Source organism: Prionailurus viverrinus, chromosome E2, assembly GCF_022837055.1.
Source record: "Prionailurus viverrinus isolate Anna chromosome E2, UM_Priviv_1.0, whole genome shotgun sequence".
NCBI classification, from domain to species: domain Eukaryota; kingdom Metazoa; phylum Chordata; class Mammalia; order Carnivora; family Felidae; genus Prionailurus; species Prionailurus viverrinus.
This window is the reverse complement of record NC_062575.1, coordinates 45,611,177-45,634,592: the sequence shown is the minus strand read 5'-3', so window position 1 is coordinate 45,634,592 and position 23,416 is coordinate 45,611,177. Positions and strand designations below refer to the sequence as shown.

At 37.7% G+C, this 23,416-nt stretch overlaps 2 protein-coding genes across 9 annotated transcripts in view; one reads left to right on the top strand and one right to left on the bottom strand.

Moving 5' to 3' along the window:
* Positions 1–23,416, top strand: part of ZNF382 (zinc finger protein 382) — a 121,895-nt gene that overhangs the window by 30,125 nt on the left and 68,354 nt on the right. The window lies entirely within an intron of this gene.
* ZNF260 (zinc finger protein 260) overlaps positions 1–23,416 on the bottom strand; it is a 76,924-nt gene that overhangs the window by 49,056 nt on the left and 4,452 nt on the right. The window contains exon 1 of one of the 6 annotated variants that reach the window (XM_047836826.1): positions 10,021–10,039. The exons of the other annotated variants lie outside the window; for them this stretch is intronic. The gene's annotated coding sequence lies outside the window, so the exon portion shown is untranslated. Of the gene's footprint in view, positions 1–10,020; positions 10,040–23,416 lie in introns of those variants that run through there. 6 annotated transcript variants of the gene reach the window in all.

Sequence of the window (23,416 nt, the reverse complement as noted above, 5' to 3'; positions counted from 1 at the left end):
CCCTTCTTTCTCTAATCTGTCAAGCACCTTTCAACAAGCAGACCAAAACAGACCTAAGATCATAGCATAATTCATTTGATTTTTTGTGTGTTGCTTTTAATATTTTTAATTTAATATTTTTCCCCTTATTCTTTTTCTTCCTTCAAAATGATGAAATGCAGGAATTCACCCCAAAAGAAAGAGCAGGAAGAAATAACAGCCAGGGACTTAACACAGATACAAGGAAGATGTCTGAACCAGAATTTAGAATCACGATAATAAGAATACTAGCTGGGGCTGAAAATAGATTAGAATCCCTTTCTGCGGAGATAAAAGAAATAAAAGCTAGTCAGGACGAAATAAAAAATGTTATAACTGAGCTGCAATCTCGAATGAATGCCACAATGGCAAGGATGGATAAGGCAGAGCAGCAAATCGGCAATATAGAGGACGAACTTATGGAGACTAATGAAGCAGAAAGAAAGAGGGAGACTAAGGCAAAAGAGCACAATTTAAGAATTAGAGAAATCGATGACTCATTAAAAAGGAACAACATCAGAATCATAGGAGTCCCAGAAGATGAAGAGAGAAAAAGGGGGTAGAAGGGTTATGTGAGCAAATCCTAGCGGAAAACTTTCCCAACCTGGGGAAAGACACAGATATCAAAATCCAGGAAGCACAGAGGACTCCCATTTGATTCAACAAAAACCGACTGTCAACAAGGCATATCATAGTCAAATTCACAAAATACTCAGGCAAGGAAAGAATCATGAAAGCAGCAAGGGAAAAAAGTCCTCAACTTACAAGGGAAGGGAAGACAGATCAGGTTTGTAGCAGACCTATCCACAGTAACTTCGCAGACCAGAAAGGAGTGGCAGGATATATTCAATGTGCTGAATCATAAAATATGCAGCCAAGAATTCTTTATCCACCAAGGCTGTCATTCAAAACAGAAGGAGAGATAAAAAGTTTCCCAGACAAACAAAAATTAAGAGTTCATGACTACTAAACCAACCCTGTAAGAAATTTGAAGGGGGACTGAGGGAAGACAAGACAAAAAACCAAAACAAAACCCCAAAACACCAAAAGCAACAAAGACTAGAAAGGACCAGAGAACACCACCAGAAACTCCCAACTCTACAGGCAACATAATGGCAATAAACTCATATCTTTCAGTACTCACTCTAAACATCAATGGACTAAGTGCTCCAATCAAAAGACACAGGGTAACAGAATAGATAAGAAAACAAGATCCATCTATATGCTGTTTATGAGAGACCCACTTTAGACCTAAAGACACCTTCAAATTGAAAGTAAGGGGATGGAGAACCATCTATCATCTTAATGGTCGCCAAAAGAAAGCCGGAGTAGCTATACTTACATCAGACAATCTACACTTTAAAATAAAGACTAAAACAAGAGATGAAGAAGGGCATTATATAATTAAGGGGTCTATACACCAAGACCTAACACTAGTAAACGTTTATGCTCCAAATGTGGGAGCACCCAAATATATAAATCAGTCACAAACATAAACTCATTGATAATAATACCATAATAGTAGGGGACTTGCAACATCCCACTTACAACAAAGGACAGATCATCTAAACAGAAAATCAACAAGGAAACAATGGCTTTGAATGACACACTGGACCAGATAGACTTAAGAGATATATTCAGAACATTTCATCCTAAAGCACAGGAACACACATTCTTCTCCAGTGCACATGGAACGTTCTCCAGAATAGATCACATACTGGGACACAAATCAGCCTCAAAAAATACAAAAAGATCAAGATCATACTGTGCATATTTCAGACCACAATGCTATGAAACTCGAAATCAACCACAAAAAAAAACTTTGGAAAGATAACAAATACTTGGAGACTAAAGAACATCCTACTAAAGAATGAATGGGCTAACTAAGAAGTTAAAGAGGAAATTAAAAAGTACATGGAAGCCAATGAAAATGATAACAACAGCCCAAAACCATGTGACACAGCAAAGGTGGTCATAAGAGGAAAGTATATAGCAATCCAGGCCTTCCTAAAGAAGGAAGAAAGATCTCAGATACACAACCTAACTTTACACCTTAAAGAGCTGGAAAAAGAACAGCAAATAAAACCCAAAACCAGCAGAAGACAGGAACTAATAAAGATTAGAGCAGAAATCAATGCTATCAAAACCAAAAAAACAGAAGAACAGATCAATGAAACTGGTTCTTTGAAAGAATTAACAAAAATTGATAAAGCCCTAGCTAGTATGATCAAAAAGAAAAAGGAAAGGACCCAAATAAATAAAATCAAGAATGAAAGAGGAGAGATCACAACCAACGCAGCAGAAACAAAAACAATAATAAGAGAATATTATGAGCAATTATACACCAGTAAAATGGGCAATCTGGAAGAAATGGACAAATTCCTAGAAACATATAAACTACCAAAACTGAAACAGGAACACATAGAAAATTTGAACAGACCCATAACCCATAACCAGAAATCGACTTAGTAATCAAAAATCTCCCAAAACCAAGAGTCCAGGGCCAGATGGCTTTCCAGGGGAATTTTACCAAACATTTAAGGAAGAGTTAACACCTATTCTCTTGAAGCTGTTCCAAAAAATAGAAATGGAAAGAAAAATTCCAAATTTGCCAGTGCTGAATCCAGCATTACCTTGATTCCAAAACCAGACAAAACCCCACTAAAAGAACTATAGACCAATTTCCCTAATGAATCTGGGTGCAAACATCCTCAACAAGATATCAGCCAACCAGATCCAACGATACATTAAAAAAAATTATTCACCGTGACCAAGTGGGATTTATACCTGGGATGCAGGGCTGGTTCAATATCCGCAAAACAATTAACATGATTCATCACATCACTAAAAGAAAGGACAAGAACCACATGATCCTCTCAATAGATGCAGAGAACGCATTTGACAAAATATAGCATCCTTTCTTGATAAAAACCCTCAAGAAAGTAGGGATAGAAGGATCATACTTTGAGGTCATAAAAGCCATATGTGAAAGACCCAACACTGATATCACCCTCATTGGGGAAAAACTGAGAGCAGTCCTCCTAAGGTCAGTAACAAGACAGGGATGTCCACTCTTGCCACTGTTATTCAACATAGTATTGGAAGTCTTAGCTTAAGCAATCAGACAACACAAGGAAATAAAAGGCATCCAAATCAGCCAGGAGGAGGTCAAACTTTCACTCTTTGCAGATGACATGATACTGTATATGGAAAACCCTAAAGATTCCACCAAAAAAATGCTAGAACTGATTCATGAAGTCAGCAGAATTGCAGGATATAAAATGAATGTACAGAAATCAGTTGCATTCCTATACACCAATAATGAAGCAAATGAAACAGAAATCAAGGAATCAATCCCATTTACAGTTGCACCAAAAGCCATAAAATACCTAGGAATAAATCTAACCGAAGAGGTGAAAAATCTATATGCTGAAAACTATAGAAAGCTTATGACAGAAATTGAAGAAGACATAAAAAAATGGAAAAAGATTCCATGCTCCTGGATAGGAAGAACAAATATTGTTAAAATATCAATACTACCCAAAGCAATCTACATACATATTCAATGTAATCTCTCGAAATAACATCAGCATTCTTCACCGAGCTAGAACAAACAATCCTAAAATTTGTATAGAAACAGAAAAGGTCCCAAATAGCCAAAGCAATCTTGAAAAAGAAAGCCAAAGCAGGAGGCGTCACAATCCCGGACTTCAAACTGTATTACAAAGCTGTAATCATCAAGACAGTATGATACTGGCACAAGAACTGACACTCAGATCAATGGAACAGAATAGAGAATGCAGAAATGGACCCACAAACGTATGGCCAACTAATCTTTGACAAAGCAGGCAAGAATATCCACTGGAATAAAGACAGTCTCTTCAGCAAATGGTGCTGGGAAAACTGGACAGCGACATGCCAAAGAATGAACCTGGACCACTTTCTTACACCATACACAAAAATAAACTCAAAATGGACGAAAGACCTAAATGTAAGACAGGAAGCCATCAAAATCCTCAAGGAGAAATCAGGCAAAAACCTATTTGACCTTGGCCACAGCAACTTTTGACTCAACACGTCTCTGGAGGCAAGGGAAACAAAAGCAAAAATGAACTACTGGGACCTCATCAAAATAAAAAGCTTTGGGGCGCCTGGGTGGCACAGTCGGTTAAGCGTCCGACTTCAGCCAGGTCACGATCTCGCGGTCCGTGAGTTCGAGCCCCGCGGCAGGCTCTGGGCTGATGGCTCAGAGCCTGGAGCCTGTTTCCGATTCTGTGTCTCCCTCTCTCTGCCCCTCCCCCATTCATGCTCTGTCTCTCTCTGTCCCAAAAAAAATAAATAAACGTTGAAAAAAAATTAAAAAAAAAATAAAATAAAAAGCTTCTGCACAGGGAAGGAAACAGCAAAACTAAAAGGTAACCAACAGAATGGGAGAAGATATTTGCAAACGACATATCAGATAAAGGGTTAGTATCCAAAATCTTTAAAGAACCTACCAAACTCAACACCCAAAACACAAATAATCCAGTGAAGAAATGGGCAAAAGACACATATAGACACTTCTCCAAAGAAGACATCCAGATGGCTGATTAACACGTGAAAAAATGCTCAACATCATTCATCATCAGGGAAATACAAATCAGAACCACAATGAGATACCACCTGTCAGAATGGCTAATATTAACAACTCAGGCAACAGCAGATGTTGGTGAGGATGTGGAGAAAGAGGATCTCTCTCTTTTGCACTGCTGGTGGGAATGCAAGCTGGTGCAGCCACTCTGGAAAACAGTATGGAGGTTCCTCAAAAAGTTAAACAGAACTACCGTATGACCCAGCAATTACACTACTAGTTATTTATCCAAGGGATACAGTTGTGCTGTTTTGAAGGGGCAGAGGCACCCCCATGTTTATAGCAGCACTTTCAACAATAGCCAAAGTACGGAAAGAGCCCAAATGCCCATCGATGGATGAATGGATAAGGAAGATATGGTATGTATATATATGTATGTGTGTGTGTATATATATATATATATATATATATATATATATATGTGTGTGTGTGTATATACATATGTGTATATATGTATGTATACATATATATGTATATATGTATGTATCTATGTATATATGTCTATATGTATATATGTATATATACACATATATAGGCGTATATATACACATATATACACGTATATATACACGTATATATATACACACATATATACATATATGTACATACATATATATACATATATAATGGAGTATTACTCGGCAATCAAAAAGAATGAAATCTTGCCTTTTGCAACTACATGGATGGAACTGGAGGGCATTTATGCAAAGTGAAATTAGAGAAAGACAAAAATCATAGGACTTCACTCATATGAGGACTTTATGGTACAAAACAGATAAGGGAAGGGAGCAAAAATAATATAAAAACAGGGAGGGGGAAAAACCATAAGAGACTCTTAAATATGGAGAACAAACAGAGGGTTATTGGAGGGGTTGTGGGAGGAGGGATGGGCTAAATGGGTAAGGGGCATTAAGGAATCTACTCCTGAAATCATTGTTGCACTATCTGCTAACTAATTTGGATGTAAATTAAAAATAAAGGATAAAATAAAAATAAATAATAATTTGTACTTCTATAACACAAAGGAGGTGGGTAGCAAAGCTATACTGGGTAAGTAACTGAATACAGATGGTACTTTGAATCCACAGCATCAAATGAAGAAAATCAAAAACAGTAAGGGGCACCTGGCTGGCTGAGCTGGCAGAGCATGTGACTCTTGAGCTTGGGATCATGAGTTCAAGCCCCCCATTGGGTGCAGAGCTTACTTAAAAAAAAAAAAAAGATAAATAAAATTAATATAACAAATGCTATATATGTATATAAGATTTCTTTTGTTCTGCTTTTTAAAAGACAACATTTCTATATCTCATTGGAACTTAGTATATACTAGAAGCTGTACACATTAAGCTCTGGATCAACCATTAAAAATATTTGCAAATCATTTATCTCATAAGGGGTTAAATACCCAAAATATATAAAGGATTCCTACAACTCAGTATAAAAAAAGACACAATCCAATTAAAATATGGGCAGAGGATCTGAATGCATATTTTCTCCCAAAATACAAGAGGCAAACAAATAAATGAAATGGTGCTCCATATCATTAATCGTCAGAGAAATGCAAATCAAAACCACAATGAGATACTGATTTACACCTGTTAGAATGGCTATTATCAAAAAGAAAAGGAGTAACAAGTGTTGGAAAGTTGTGGAGGAAAGGGAAACCTACACTATTGAGAATGTAAATGGGTGCAGCAGTTATGGAAAACACTATGGAGGTTCCTTAATAAAGTAAACATAGAACTATTGTATGATCTAGCAATTCCACCTCTGGATATTTATCTAAAGGAAATGAAATCTCTCAAAAAGATTTCTGCAGACTCTAGGTTCACTGCAGCATTATTTACAATACACAAGGCATGGAAACAACTAAACGTTCATTGATGGGTGGAATGTTAAAATTTGGTGTGTATACACAATGGAATGTTATTTTGCCATAAAAAACTAAGGAAATCCTGCCATTTGCAACTACATGAATTGACCTTGAGAGGATTATGCTAGGGGAAGTAAGTCAGAGAAAGACAAATACTGAATGATCTCACTTATATCTGGAATTAGATTTAAAAACAAAACACCTCACAAATACAACACATTGGTAGCTTCCATAGGTGTGGGGATAAGTGGAAGAGTGGGTGGGCGAAATGGGTGAAAGTGGTCAAGGAAGGTACCAATTCCCAGTTATAAAGTAAGTCAAGGGGATATTAATGTACAGCATAGTAATTATACTTAATGATACAGCGTATGTTTGAAAGTGGCTAAGATGTTAAATCTTAAAAGTTCTCATCAGAAGGAAAAAAGTTAACAGAAGAAGGTGATGGATGTTAACTAAATTTATTTCTGTAATCATTTTGTAATATATACATATATTAAATCATGTATACCAAAAGTAGTTGTATGTCAATTATATCTCAATAAAACTAAATGAATTAAGAACGGTGGTGAAGGCAACTAAAAGGCAAAAGTATATAACCCAATAGTATTGCATTTTCTTGTTTGTTCCTCCTTTTTTGCAATACGTTTAAAGACCTGCATAAAACATAATTATAAACCTATTTAAAGGGTACACTGTATAAAGATATAATCTAGGACAAAAGCAACTTTAAAAGGGAGAACTTGAGCAGTTACAGGGGCAAAGTTTTTCTATTAAAGCTAAATAGGCGTACAGTGAAGGTTTGACTCAGCGGGTCTGAAATGTTTAAAGCTTTGCCTATTCCAAACAAAAGTGAAGGTCCTTTACGAGCTCCTGGTAGATTACCTGGCATATAATGATTTTAATCTGTATCCTGTCACTGGGGGGGGGGGGGGGGCAAAAACTGAGTACAACAGTTTTTCTGACTTTCTAAAAAAAGGTTTGTTTATTGGGCACCTGGGTGGCTCAAGTGGTTAAGTGTCCAACTTCAGCTCTAGTCATGATCTCACAGCTCATGAGTTTGAGCCCCACATCAGTCTCTCTATTGTCAGCACAGAGCCTTTGTGGTATCTTCTGTCTCCCTCTCTCTCTCTCCCCCTCCCCGCTCATGCACTCACTCTCTCTCTCTCAAAAATAAACCTTTTTAAAAAGAAAAAAACTCATGCAAAAAAATGTTTATTTTGAGAGAGAAAGAGATAGTGGGGGGGTGGGCAGAGAAAGAGAGAGAATCCCAAGCAGGCTCCATGCTTTTAGCGCAGAGCCCCCTGAAGGGCTCTATCCCACAAATCAGGAGATCATGACCTGAGCTGACATCAAGAATTGGGACATTTAACTGGCTGAGCCACCCAGATGCCCCAACTTTTTTTTACTTTTGTGAGTCCTTCTAGAAAATCACTGAACCTGAGAGTGATTTTGGGACCCCTGAATAAAGTTAGTTTTATTTCAAACTAGTTCATCACAAATGCAAATTTTTAATTGAAATCTACAGGATAAATGCTAATAAAATGATTAAATGTATAATGAATAGGAAATATAAAAGGAGTCAAATGGTAAACTACAAAAAAAAGTCAGTGGAACAGAAAGGAAGTCATTAATTAGGGATAGAAAAGCACAGAAGAGGGGCACCTGGGTGGCTCAGTCAGTTAAGCATCCAACTTCAGCTCAGGTCATGATCTCACAGCCCATGGGTTCGAGCCCCACATTGGGCTCTGTGCTGACAGCTCAGAGCCTGGAGCCTGCTTTGGATTCTGTGTCTCCCTCTATCTCTGTCCCTCCCTCGCTCTCTCTCTCTCAAAAATAAATAAACATTAGAAAATTAAAAAAAAAAATAGAAGACAGTATATATAGAAAACAAGTAGAAAAGTCCTCCTCAGTTATTACTTTACATGCAAAGGTATTAGAATCTTCAACTAAAATGCAGAGATTGGCAGAATGGATAGAAAATACAGTGCAACTGTAGTCAGTCTACAACAAACTGATGACAAATCCAAACATATAAATAGGTTGAAAATAGGATATAAAAATGTGTTGCATACCAGTAGTCCTCAAAGAGTTGGAAGCCTACATGAGACCAAATAGGCTTAGAAGAGACAAGAGACAAAGGAACATCTATGTTGATAAAAGGGGTCAGCCCACCAAGAAAATACAACTACTATGAATATATATGCCTTAAAGCCCCAAAATATATGAAGCAACAATTGACAGCATTGAGGGGAGGAATAGAAAGTTCTACAATAAAGTTTGAGACTTCAATAAACCAACTCCAATAATGGATAGAAAGACTAGGCAAAAGATAATTTGGAAATAGGAGAGTACAGCAACACTATAAATCAATTGGACATCCCAGACATACACCAAACACAACACCAAATACTAGAATACATATTCTCAAGTACAAATGAAAAATGGTCTAGAATAGATCATATGTTAGGCCATAAAAGAAAACACAACACAATGGAATATTAGCCATCAAAAGGAAACAATTACTGATACCTGTTACCTCATGTGAAATTTGAAAACATGCTAACTGGAAGAGGCCAGACACAAATGCCTTTCAATTATTATATTGTTGTCCCATTTATATGAATATTAATCCATTTATTTGAAATACCTAAAATAGATAAAACTTTAGATTTTGAAAAATTCGTTATTGCAAGGGGTTGAGGGAGAGGCAGTGAAGAGTGATTACTTACGGGGTACAGAGTTCCCTTTCGGGAGGATGAAAAATTCTGCAATTAGATGGTAAAGGTTGCACATTGTGGGTTTACTTAATATCACTGAATTGTATACTGTAAAATGATTAAATAGCAAATCCTGTTATGTATATTTTCACAATTAACTGACAGAAATAGAGAAAGACAATTCAGCAAAAGTGGCCACAGACGTCAATATCCCACACTCATAATGGATAGAACAATTAGGAAAAAAGGTCAAGGAAACAGAAAAATCTATAACCAACACTATAAACCACTTAGACTTAACAGACATTTATAAAACACTTCACCCAACAATAGCAAAATATACATTCTTTTCAAATGCACATGGAATATTTTCCACAAGAAACTATATGCTAGGTTAGAACAGAAAACTTAATAAATTTTAAAAAGAACAATAAACAGTTTGTCTATCCATAATGTAGTTACAAATAAATAACGGAAAAATGGGAAACTCCAAAACATGGAATTTAAACAAAGCACTCCTAGGGGCGCCTGGGTGGCTCAGTCGGTTAAGCGTCTGACTCAAGCTCAGGTCATGATCTCACTGTCTGTGAGTTCAAGCCTGGGCTCTGTGCTGACAGCTCAGAGCCTGGAGCCTGCTTCGGATTCTGTATCTCCCTCTCTCTCTGCCCCTCCCCCATCATGCTCTGTCTCTGCCTCTGAAAAATGGATAAAGCTTAAAAAAATTTTTTTAAACAAAACACTCCTAAATAATCAATATATTTAAAATGAAAAAGGAAGGGCACCTGGGTGTCTCAGTCGGTTGGGCGTCCGACTTCAGCTCGGATCATGATCTCACAGTCCATGAGTTTGAGCCCTGCATTGGACCCTGTGCTGACAGCTCAGAGCCTGGAGCCTGCTTCAGATTCTGTCTCTCTCTCTCTCTCTGCCTCTCCCCTGCTCATGCTCTCTGTCTCAAAAATAAATAAAAAAACATTAAAAAAATTTTTTTAAATGAAAAAGGAAACTAGAAAACAATTTGCGAATAATAAATGAAGACAACATATCAAAACTTATGACATGCAATTAATGATTAGAGGAAAGCTTTTAAAGTTTAAAGTGCCTGTAATTAAAAGTAATATCTAGGTCAAATTTAACCTCCCTCCTTAAGTCACTGTGAAAAGAGTAAACATATCATATATGAAAAATATCCAAAAATAAATGAAACTAAAATCTGGTTCTATGAAAAGTGGGTTTTTTTATTAAATTTTTTTAAATGTTTATTTATTTTTGAGTGGGGGGGAGGGGCAGAGAGAGAGGAAGACACAGAATCTGAAGCAGGCTCCAGGCTCTCAGATGTCAGCACAGAGCCTGACACAGGGCTCAAACCCACAAACCGCAAGATCGTGACCTGACCAAAGTCGGATGCTTAACCAACCTAGCCACCCAGGCGCCCCTGGTTCTATGAAAAATTTTTAAAAGTTCACAAATGTTTAGATGATCAAGAATGACCAGAGAGAATGAAGACTCCTATTACCACAATCATAAGTGAAAGAGGGGACAGTACTACCAACCTTACAGAAATAAAAATTGATTACAAAGGAATAGGATGAACAATTGTACAACAAGAAATCAGGAAGCCCTTGGGGCGCCTGTGTGGCTCAACTGATTCAGTGTTCAACTCTTGGTTTCCACTCAGGTCATGATCTCACAGTGCATGGGATTGGGCCCCCGTGTCAGGGCTCTGTGCTGACAGCATGGAGCCTGCTTGGGATTTCTCTCTCTCTCTCTCTCTCTCTCTCTCTCTCTCTCTCTCTTTCAATCTCTCTTTCTCCCTCTGCCTCTCTGCTCATGCTCTCTCTCTCTCTCAAAATAAATAAACATTTAAAAAAATCAGAAAACTCAGATGAATTGGATAAAATCATACAAAGGCACAAACTTCCAAATCTACTCATGGAGGTAGAATATTTGAATAATATTCTAACAAATAAGTAAATGAATTAGTTATTTTAAAAACTACCCATAGGGGCGCCTGGGTGGCACAGTCGGTTAAGCGTCCGACTTCAGCCAGGTCACGATCTCGCGGTCCGTGAGTTCGAGCCCCGCGGCAGGCTCTGGGCTGATGGCTCAGAGCCTGGAGCCTGTTTCTGATTCTGTGTCCCCCTCTCTCTCTGCCCCTCCCCCGTTCATGCTCTGTCTCTCTCTGTCCCAAAAATAAATAAAACGTTAAAAACTAACCATAAAGAAAAGCCTAGGTCAGCACAGCTTCACAGTTAAAGTCTACCAAACCAAGCAGAATACTAATTCTTCACAAACTCTTGAAGTAAAAAGGAGGGAAAACTTCCTAATTTTATGAACCCAAAATTAACCTGATAGCTACATCAGAAAAAGACATTACAAAAAAGGGCAACTATCACTAATACCTTTTATGAATATGGATGCAAAAAATCTAAACAAAACACTAGTAATCTGAATCTAGGAACATATAAAAAGAATTATATACCTTGACCAAGTAGGATTTATCCGTGGAATTCAAAATTAGATTGTTAATCTAATGTAACATATCGGAATCATAAACAATAGGAGCACATGGGTGGTTCAGTCAATTAAGCATCTGACTCTAGATTTTTGTCTCAGGTCATGATCTCACCATTCATGGGTTCAAGCCCTGCCTCAGGCTCTGCACTGACAGTGCTGAGCCTGCTTGGGATTCTCTCTCTGCCTCTTTCTCTGCCTCTTCCCCACTCACGTGCTCTGTTTCTCTCTCTCTCTCAAAATAAATAAAACTTAAAAAAATAAATAATAAACTACATGACCATCTTCATTCATGAAGAGAAAGCATTTACAAAATCCAACACCCTTTCATGACAAAAGAGAGTGAATGTATGAATAGAAGGGAACTATCTCCACAGGATAAAATTGACAGCTACCATTAGACTTAGTGATGCTTACCCCTGATGTTGGAAGAGGACAAGTCTATACCTTATTGCCTCTTCTAATCAACATTGTTCTACAGATCTAGCTGGGACAAATAGGAAATATCAATAAAGGCACCCATAGTGGAAAGAAGGAAGGAAAATGATCTCCATTAATAGATGGCATGACCTTATATACAGAAAATCCAAAAATTTGACTATAACACTATTAGAATGGAGCAAGATTGCAGGATGCAAATAAATATGCAAAAATAAAATATTTTTATACATATGCAATAACAATCTGAGTAATTCCATTTATAATAGTATCCAAATTAATAAAATATTTAACAAAAATTCAAACTGTATACTTTAAAAAATACAAAATACTAATGAAAGAAGTTAAGGTAATTAAGTGAAGATCATCCCATGTTTATGAACCAGGCTACTCAATAATAAGATCACGATATTCTCCAAAGTGATCTAAACGTTATGCAACTCCTGTCAGAGTCCCAACTGGCTTCTTTGTAGAAACTGACATGCTGACTTCTAAATTCATACGAAATTGCAAGTAATTCAGAATAACCAAATCAGTTAGGGAAAAGAAAACAACCCTGAAAAACTAACATTTACCAATCTAAAAGTTACAAATATACAATAATCAAAACAGTTGGACACTGGCATAAGGTTAGATGTATCTACTGTTTTGTTTTTTGTTTTTTTTTTAGAGAGCACAGGCAGGGGAGAAGGGCAGAGGGAGAGAGAGAATCCCAAGCAGGTCCCACACCCAGCATGGAGCAGACTCGGGGCTCGGCTCGATCCCCACAGCCCTGTGATCATGACTCAAGCCAAAATCAAGGCGGACACAACTGACTAAGTCACCAGGCGCCCCATAAGGTTAGATATATTAATCAACAGAATAGAACTGATTGGAAATTAAATCCAGGTATCTCTCTGGTCCATTGATTTTTCTTTTTTATTTTGAGAGAGAGCGAGTAGGGAGGGGCAGAGAGAGAGAAGGAGAGGATCCCAAGTAGGCTCCCTGCTGTCAGCACAGAGCCTGATGTGGGACTCAAACTCACAAACTGTGAGATAATGACCTGAGCGGAACCCAGGAGTCGGATGCTTAACCTACTGAGCCACCCAGGCGCCCCTCTGGTCAAATGAGTTTTGACAAGAGTGCAAAGACCTTTTAGTGGAGAAAGGACAGTCTTTTCAACAAATGATGATAGGAAAACTGGATAGCTACATACAAAAGAATGAAATTAGACCCTTTCCTCACAATATATACAAAGATGAACTAAAAACTGATCAATGACCCAACTATAAGGCATGCAAATATAAAACCTATAGAAGAAAATACAGGAGTAAATCATCATGACCTTAAATTTGGCAAAGGATTCTCGGCACACCAAAAGCACAAACAAGGAGAAAAAAATGGAAAAATTGGGCTTCATCAAAATTGAAATTTTCAAAGAACATTCCCGGTAAAACTGAAAACACAATCTACAGAATAGGAAAAAATATTTATAAATGATATATTTGATAAGGGTTTAATAACCACATTATGTAAAGACGCCCACAACTAAAGAACAAAAAGACATCTGGTAACAGATTTCAATAGACATTTCTCCAAAGAAGATATAGAAATGTCAATAAGCATGTGGAGGAAAAATATGCCAAAAGTCGTGATCAGGGAAATGCATGTAAAAACCATAACAGGGGCACCTGGGTGGCTCAGTCGGTTTTGCGACCCACGTCGGCTCAGGTCATGATTTCACGGTCCGTGAGTTCGAGCCCCACGTCGGGCTCTGTGTTGACAGCTCTGAGCCTGGAGCCTGCTTCGGATTCTGTGTCTCCCTCTCTCTCTGACCCTCCCCCATTCGTGCTCTGTCTCTCTCTGTCTCAAAAATAAATAAACATTTAAAAAATAAATAAATAAATTTAATGAGAGGGGTGCCTGGGCGACTCAGTAGGTTGAGCGTCCGACTTCGGCTCAGGTCATGATCTTGCGGTCTGTGAGTTCAAGTCCAGCGTCGGGCTCTGTGCTGACAGCTCAGAGCCTGGAGCCTACTTCCGACTCTGTTTCTCCCTCTCTCTCTGCCCTCCCCTGCTCATGCTCTGTCTCTCTCTCTGTCAAAAACAAATAAGCATTAAAAAATTTTTTTTAATAAAAAATTATTTAAAAAAAATTAATGAGAGCAAGAGCAAGTGCTGGGGGGTTGAGGGACAAAGGGAGAGGGAGACAGAAGATCTGAACCGGGCTCTGTGCTGGCAGCAGAGTCCCATGTGAGGTTCAAACTCATGAACTGCAAGATCATGACTTGAGCTAAAGTCAGATGCTCAACTGACTGAGCCACACAGGTGCCCCTATTAATTTATTTTGAAAGACAGCATGTGTGTGCAAGGTGGGTAGGGGCAGAGAGGGAGAGGGAATCCTAAGCAGGCTCTGCACTGTTACTGCAGAGACCAATGCAGGGCTCAATCTCACAAACTGTGAGATCATGACCTGAGGTGATATTAATAGTCAGACACTCAACCAGCTGAGCCACCCAGATGCTCCCACAGGATGATTCATTTAAAATGCTAAAAGGGCATCAGCTGGCTCTGTCCATAGAACATGCGACTGTTGATCTTGGGGTCGTAAATTCAAGCACCACGTTGGCCGCAGAGATTACTTAAAAAAAAAAAAGTTAAAATGCTAAAAGAAACACTGTCAACTGAGAACTTTATATGTGGCAAAATTGTCCTTTAGAAAATGGGGGGGGGGGAGTAAAAAAAAAAGTTAAAAAAAGTGGGGGAGAAATTAAGACTTCCCTGATAAAGGAAAACTGAGAGTTCATTTTCACTAGACATTCTCTACAAAAATCCCAAAGGGAGACTTTCAAGTTGAAAGGAAGCCAGACAGTAACTCAAACCCATATGGAGATATAAAAAACTCCCATAGAGGAAAATACATAGGGAAAATATAAAAGCCATTATTTTTGTAATTTTAGTTTAACTCCACTTTTTGTTTTCTACAGATATAAAAGATAAATGAATAAAAAATAGTTATATATACATTAATGGGTACACAGTGCATAAAAATGTTAATTCATGGGACACCTGGCTGGCTCAGTTGGTGGAACATCCAACTCCTGATCTCATGGTCATGAGTTCAAGCCCCATGTTGGGCATAGAGCCTATTAAAAAAAAAAAAAGTTGGGGTGCCTGGGTGGCTCAGTCGGTTAAGTGTCCGACTTCAGCTCAGGTCATGATCTCACGGTCTGTGGGTTCGAGCCCCGCATCGGGCTCTGTGCTGACAGCTCGGAGCCTGGAGCATGTTTCGGATTCTGTGTCTCCCTCTCTCTCAGACTCTCTCCCGCTCATGCTCTGTCTCTCTCTGTCTCAAAAATAAATAAACGTTAAAAAAAAAAAAAGTTACCTCATGACTTAATCTAAAGTCAGTGAAAGTGGAACTGAAAAGTAGAGTTTTTGTATGTGAACAAAGTTGATGTCAATTTAAAATAGATTGTTATATAACTTTATGATATATACTTCCCATGGTAACCACAAACAGGATACTATAGAACATACCCAAAAGGGAATCAAAGAGTGTCACTATCGGTACAGAGTTTCAGTTTAGAAGATGAGAAAGTTCTGGAGATAGGTGGTGATGGTTGCATAACCATGTAAGTGTATTTAATGCCACTGAATTTTAACCTTAAAAATGTTTAATATACTAAATCTTATTTAAATATATTTTAGCAGAGTAAAATACTACAGTGAAATACTACTTCATACCTACTAGGATACCTACAAAGAAAAAGTTAGATACTAATAGGTGTTGGGGGGATGTGAATAAATCAGAACCCTCATATGCTGCTGATTGGAATTAAAAATAGTGTGACTGCTTTGGAAAACAGTCTAGCAATTTTTCAAAATGTTCAAAATGGAGTTACCATATGATACAGCAATTCAACTGGTAGGCATATAGAAGAGAAACGAAGATGTATGTCTACACAAAAACCTGAACATGAATATTCTTTGCAGGATTACTCATAAGAATCAAAAGGTAGAGGAGTGCCTGGGTGGATCATTATATAAGCCTCCAACTGTTAATGACACAAATGCCCATCAAAAAATAGGACAGATGTGCCTGGATGGCTCAGTCAGTAGAGCATGTGACTTTTGATCTTGGAGTCATGAGTTGAACCCCATTTTGGGCATAGAGATTAGTTAAAAAAAAAAGGAGAGCAAAATAAAATAGGATTTATTCTTATTATGGGAGATTACCTAATGATAAAATAGTACAAACACAGATGATTCTCACAAATGCGAAATTAAGCAAAACAGGCCAGATAAAAATGTATACAATATTATGTAAAATCACATTTATATCAACTTCTTTTATATGAATCTAATTAAAATGAATCTATCATTGGGGCGCCTGGGTGGCGCAGTCGGTTAAGCGTCCGACTTCAGCCAGGTCACGATCTCGCGGTCCGGGAGTTCGAGCCCCGCGGCAGGCTCTGGGCTGATGGCTCAGAGCCTGGAGCCTGTTTCCGATTCTGTGTCTCCCTCTCTCTCTGCCCCTCCCCCGTGCATGCTCTGTCTCTCTCTGTCCCAAAAATAAATAAACGTTGAAAAAAAAAAATTTTTTTTAAATAAAAAAAATGAATCTATCATAATAGTGGTAAGAACAGTAGTTACCTTTGTTGAGGGTAGGGAGGGGTGAGTTGGTAATGACTAGAAGGAAATACGTTTTTCTTGATGATTAAGAAAATGGTTAAATGGGTATATATACATGTTAAAATGTGATGGTTAAATGGGTATATATACATGTTAAAAACAAACTAGAATGTTGTTTGCATGATTTGCAGTAATTTATGTTTCAGTTAGAAAAAATATATAAAACACATGCAAAGATAAGATGGCAGAGGTGAGTTTGGAATTCACATTCTTCTCACTACACAGTAAGTTGTAACTCTGGTTCTTGCCTGTGTAGTTCAGAATTACTTCATTATGGAATGAAATCTGAGCATGAGTAATTTGCTGGAAAGTTAGAAATAATCTATAACCTACCAAAATACACTAAAGCATAAAGGTTAGTAAATAATTCCATTCACCTCCATGGATATCACTTGGGTGCAATAAAAATTATCTTAGTAGACCTAGAGTACACAGACTCTGTACTTTCCACAGAAAGGAATGGCCCTTGGCCAGCTACTGTGAGATAAGCTGGGAGCCCTTAGAATATCCTCCCTTTAAAAGCTTTTTTTGAGGGACACCTGGGTGGTTCAGTTGGTTAAGTGACTCTTGATTTCAGCTCAGGTCATGATCTCACAGTTCCTCAGTTCAAGCCTCATGTCGGGCTCTGTGCTGATGGTGTGGGGCCTGCCTGGGATTCTCTCTCCTCTCTCTCTCTGCCCTTCCCCTGCTCACTCACTCTCTGTCTCTCAAAAATAAATAAGTAAACTTAAAAAATAATAAAAGCTTTTTTGAGCTATGCCAAATAGTCTTTGCTAACAATGCGACTTTGGTAAACTGTTTTGTTGCCAGGGGCCCTCTGTAGGGGCTTGAAATTGAGTAGGTAAGGGTAAATCACATAGTTACTCCATGCCTATATTTCATTTGTTTGTTTGTTTGTTTCCCGTGGCTGTTTCTGATCCTCAATAAAAACTCTGGACCCAAAAGCTCAGGTGAGCTTCCATGGCTCAGTTCACATGTGTTCTTACAAATTGTTGCTGGGAGAATTAAGCACTGTTTGTGTGAGTCCAATGGAAGCTCACATCTAGTTTTTTCCTGCTCTTCATCCTATGTGACTTTTCTCTTTGCTGATTTTAATCCTATGTGACTTTTCTCTTTGCTGATTTTAAATTATATCCTTTCATAACCACCATTTTCTTTAATTCTGTAAATCTTAGCACATCATCAAATTTGAGGATGTTTTTGGGGAACTCTGACAAATCATGGCTTTAGTGTAAGTTGATCAAAACCTTATAGCCTTGGGTTTGTGTCCATTATATCCCTTTTCAACAACTACAAAGGGAGATTGTCTGATTTCTTTAATAATCTTTACCATACCCTACCATAGTTTTAGTCCTATTCATAGTATATATTTACATGGTCTGTTGTAAACAAGTTAAGGGATAGAAGCTATGTCTCTTTAAGTTACATGAACAATACTGGCATACTTTAGGCACTTAATTACATGTTACATGAACAATATTGGCAAATTGTAGGCACTTAATATCTGATGTTTGACTTAGAAATGCAAATTCTAGAAATTCTTTCTTAAGAAACAGATATAAGGGTGCCTGGGTGGATCAGTTGTTGAGCATCCAACTTCAGCTCAGGTCATGATCTCACAGTTTGTGAGTTCGAGGCCCACATCAGGCTTGCTGCTGTCAGTATAGAGCCTGTTTCGGATCTTCTGTCTCTCCTCTCTCTCTCTCTCTCTCTGCTCCTCCCTCACTTATGCTCTCTCTCCCTCAAAAAAACATTTAAAAAAAGAAAAGAAACATATAAAAGCAGGGATGCCTGGCTGGCTCAGTCGGTAGAGCATGTGACTCTTGATCTTGGCATTGTGAGTTCAAGCCCCATGTTGGGCATGGAGCCTACTTAAAAAAAAAAAAAAAGAAAAGAGGGGCGCCTGGGTGGCTCAGTCAGCTGAGCGTCCAACTTTGGCTCAGGTCATGATCTCATGGTCCGTGAGTTCGAGCCATGTGTTGGGCTCTGTGACGACACCATAGAGCCTGGAGCCTGCTTCGAATTCTGTGTCTCCCTCTCTCTCTGCTCCTCCCCCGCTCATGCTCTGTCTCTCTCTCTCTCTCTCTCTCTCCTTCAAAAATAAATTTAAAAAAGCATTAAAAGGGCGCCTGGGTGGCGCAGTCGGTTAAGCGTCCGACTTCAGCCAGGTCACGATCTCGCGGTCCGTGAGTTTGAGCCCCGCATCAGGCTCTGGGCTGATGGCTCAGAGCCTGGAGCCTGTTTCCGATTCTGTGTCTCCCTCTCTCTCTGCCCTTCCCCCGTTCATGCTCTGTCTCTGTCCCCAAAAAAATAAATAAACATTGAAAAAAAAATTTTTTTTTAAAAAAGCATTAAAAAGAAAAGAAACAGGGGCGCCTGGGTGGCGCAGTCGGTTAAGCGTCCGACTTCAGCCAGGTCACGATCTCGCGGTCCGTGAGTTCGAGCCCCGCGTCAGGCTCTGGGCTGATGGCTCGGAGCCTGGAGCCTGTTTCTGATTCTGTGTCTCCCTCTCTCTCTCTGCCCCTCCCCTGTTCATGCTCTGTCTCTCTCTGTCCCAAAAATAAATAAACGTTGAAAAAAAATTAAAAAAAAAAAAAAAAAAAAAACATATGAATGCAGATAAAATTCTATTATAAAGATCCACATATACTACAAAATAGTTTATGATCATTCTGAATATCTAATAGTAGGCAATAAAGGTTAAGTAAAGGTTAAATAAAGTATGGTGAGCTGTAGGTTGTCAATATCTGCAGTATTTGCCCTTGATCCATATTAAATGTTGATGAAAAAAATTTGATGAATTAGTGAGACAGTCAGATTTAAAAAATGATCAGAGGTTGTATACTATCATAATAAAGAACATAAAATCTGTCATCCAAAATTCAGTTCATTAACCTTATTTTTGGTTGTTACTAACTGTGTAACTTTTTACTACATTACTTAACTGACTTTATTTCCTCATCAGTAAAATGGGAAAAACAACAGTGACCTACCTCAAAGTGTTGCTGTATGTATCAAATGAAATAAAACATATAAAGCACTTTCAGTGGCATAACAATGACACCAAGTAAAAGTTGCTTATTAATTAATGAACTTGTAAAGAATATTTCATGTATCTTGTTTCATTATTTTTGAAAATTCCCTTTGTTCTTCTTTTTCTTACAGTGAAATTTGAGATTCTCAGGTCTGTTTTTCCATGTCATGGTAACTTATTTCAGTGTTCTTCCTCATTAATAATATTTGTCACAAAGATTCTCAAAAAGCATAGGAGGACAAATATTCTTGCCCTCCACATAAAGCTGCACACATATAACTAGTTTAAAGAATCTTATCTAACAAGCGACAGCTTGTTGAGCCTAATAATTGAGCCTAATAATAAAAGGCTCAATCTTGTTCCCATATCCAACACAGGAGTTATATGCATATTTACTTCTGTGTCTATAAATATGTCCTTTCAAGTATAATGTGTATGATGAGGTCTTGTATGAAACTTGGATCTCCCAGATCATTCCTAGGTCTTATGAAAGAAATCACTATCTCTAAAAAATATGAAACTCTGAATAGCAGTCTTACTAGTTTTATTATGCTCCTCTGGTAATTGAAATTACAAAAGTTTTGAATATTTAGATGTGCCAGATCACATGGTGACCACTACCACTATCTACTTATAACTACATGTCTAGAAGTATGATAAAACTGTAACTTTGTCTCTTTTAAAAATGTGGCAAATTCATGGGCCAAATTTTTTTTTTATGTTTATTTATTTTTGAGAGAGAAGGAGAGAGCGCAGTAATGGGAAGGAGTAGTGAGAAGCAGGACAGAGGATCCAAAGCAGGCTGGCAGCACGGAGCATGACACAGGGCTCAAACTCATGAACTGTGAGATCATGACCTGAGCTAAAGTCAGACACTTAACTGACTGAGCCACCCAGGTACCCTCACGGGCCAAATTTCTTGTTGGCAGAAGCAAAATAAAAAACATACTCAAATGCATAAATCTTCCAAAAATAGCAAACTGAATTCAACAATACATTAAAAGGATCATATACCATGATCAAGTGAAATTTATTCCGGGAATGCTAGGATGTTTGCATATCCACAAGTCAATCAATTGACACACAATGAAGGATTAACAAAATTAAGGGTAAAAGGACAAAAAATTAAGGATAAAAATCATATGACCATCCCAATAGATCCAGAAAAAGCATTTGACAAAATTCAACATCAATTTGTTAAAAACTAAACAAAGTGGGCATTGAGGGAACATACTTCAACATAATAAGGTCATATATGACAAGCACAAAGCTAAGATCATACTCAGTGGTGAACATCTGAAAGCTTTTCCTCCAAGATCAGAAACAAGAAAGGATGCCCACTCTTACCACTTTTGTTCAACATCAGAAGTCCTATCCAGAGCAATTAGGTAAGAAAAAAAATTAAAGGCCTCCAAAACAGAAACGAAGAAGTCAAACTGTCACTATTTGCAGATGACATTCTATTATTATTTATAAAATTTCTTTCTGATCATTAATTATTAGCATATAGAAATGCAAATGATTTTTGTACATTGATTTTGTATCCTGCACCTTTATTGAATTTGTTTATTAGTTCTAAGAGGTTGTTTTGGTGTAATCTTTAAACAATCCCATTTACAATTGCATAAAAAATAATAAAAAAACATAGGAATAAATTTAACCAAAGAGGTGAAGGACCTGTACACTGAAAACTGTAATACAATGCTGAAAGAAACTGAGGAAGACACAGATAAATAGAAAGGTAATCCACACTCATAGACTGGAAGAATTAAATACTGTTAAAACGTCTAGACTACCACAAAAGATTTATAAATTCAATGCATTCCTATCAAAATTTCAATGACATTTTTCAGAGAAATGCAACAAACAATCCTAAAATATGTATGGAACCACAAAAGACCCTGAAGAGTGAAAGGAATCTTGAGAAACAAAGCTGGAAGCATCATGCATTTTTATTTTAAACTGTATTACAAAGCTATAGTGATCAAAACAGTTATGATATTAATATTTAAAAAAAGACACATTAGTCAATGGAATAGAACAAGGAGCCCAGAAAGAAACCCACATATAAATAGTCAATTTATGACAAAAGAGCCAAGAACATACAGTATTCATGACACAGTGTTGGTAAAACTGGACAACTACATGCAAAAGAATGAAATTGGAACATATTTTACACCATACACAAAAATGAACTCAAAATGGATTAAGGAGTTGAACATAGGACGTGAAACCATAAAGTTCCTAAAAGAAAACATAGTAAACTCCTTGACAATGGTCTGGGCAATGATTTTTGGATTGGACACCAAAAGCAACAAAAACAAAAATAAACAAGTGGGACTACAGCACATTAAAATGCCTCTGCACAGCAAAGGAAACCATCAACAAAATGAAAAGGTAACCTACTGAATGGGAAAAAAGAATTGCAAGTCATACATCTGATAAGAGGTTAATATCCAAAGTATATAAAGAACTGCTTCAACTCAACAGCCAAAAAACAATCTGATTAAAAATGGGTAGAGAGTCTGAATAGATATTTTCCAAAGAAGACATGCAGCTGGCCAACACACATGAAAAGTTGTTTACCACCACTAATCATCAGGCAAATACAAATCAAAACCACAATGACACATCACTTCACACCTCCTAGAATGGCTACTATCCAAAAGACAAGAAATAACAAGCGTTGGGAAGGATGAGGAGAAAAGGAAATCTATTCTTGTGCACTGCTGGTGGAAATGTATATTGGTGCAGTTGCTATGGAAAATGGTATGGAGGTTCCTCCAAAAGTTAAAACAGAACTACCATATGATCCAACAATTTCACTTCTGGATATTTCTCTGATGGAAACTTGAACATTAACTCAAAAAGATATATATAGATCCCCCCATGTTCACGCAGCCTGGGTGTGGAGCCTGCCTAAGATTCTCTCTCTCCCTCTTCCTCTGCCCTTCCCCTGCTCAAGTGCGTGTGCAGAAGACACAAATTGACATTTTTCCAAAGAAGACACTCAGATGGCTAAAAGACACATGAAAAATGCTCAACATTACTCATCATCAAGGAAATACAAGTCAAAACCATGATGAGATACCACCTCACACCTGTCAGAATGGCTAAAACTAACAACTCAGGAAACAGATGTTGGCGAGGATGTGGAGAAAGGGGAACTCTCTTACTGGTGGGAATGCAATCTCATGCAATCACTGTGGAAGCTCCTCAAAAGGGTAAAAATAAAACTACCTTATGACCCAAGAATTGCACTACTAGGTATTTATCCAAAGGATACCAAAATGCTGATTCGAAGGGGCACATGCACTCCAATGTTTATAGCAGCAACAAAAATAGCCAAACTATGTAAAGAGCCCAAGGGTCCATGGACTGATGAATGGATAAAGAAGATGTGGTATAGACAGTGGAATATTACTCAGCCATCAAAGAAATAGAAATCTTCCCATTTGCAATGACATGGATGGAGCTAGAGTGTATTAACCTAAGGGAAATAAGTCACTCAGAAAGATAAAT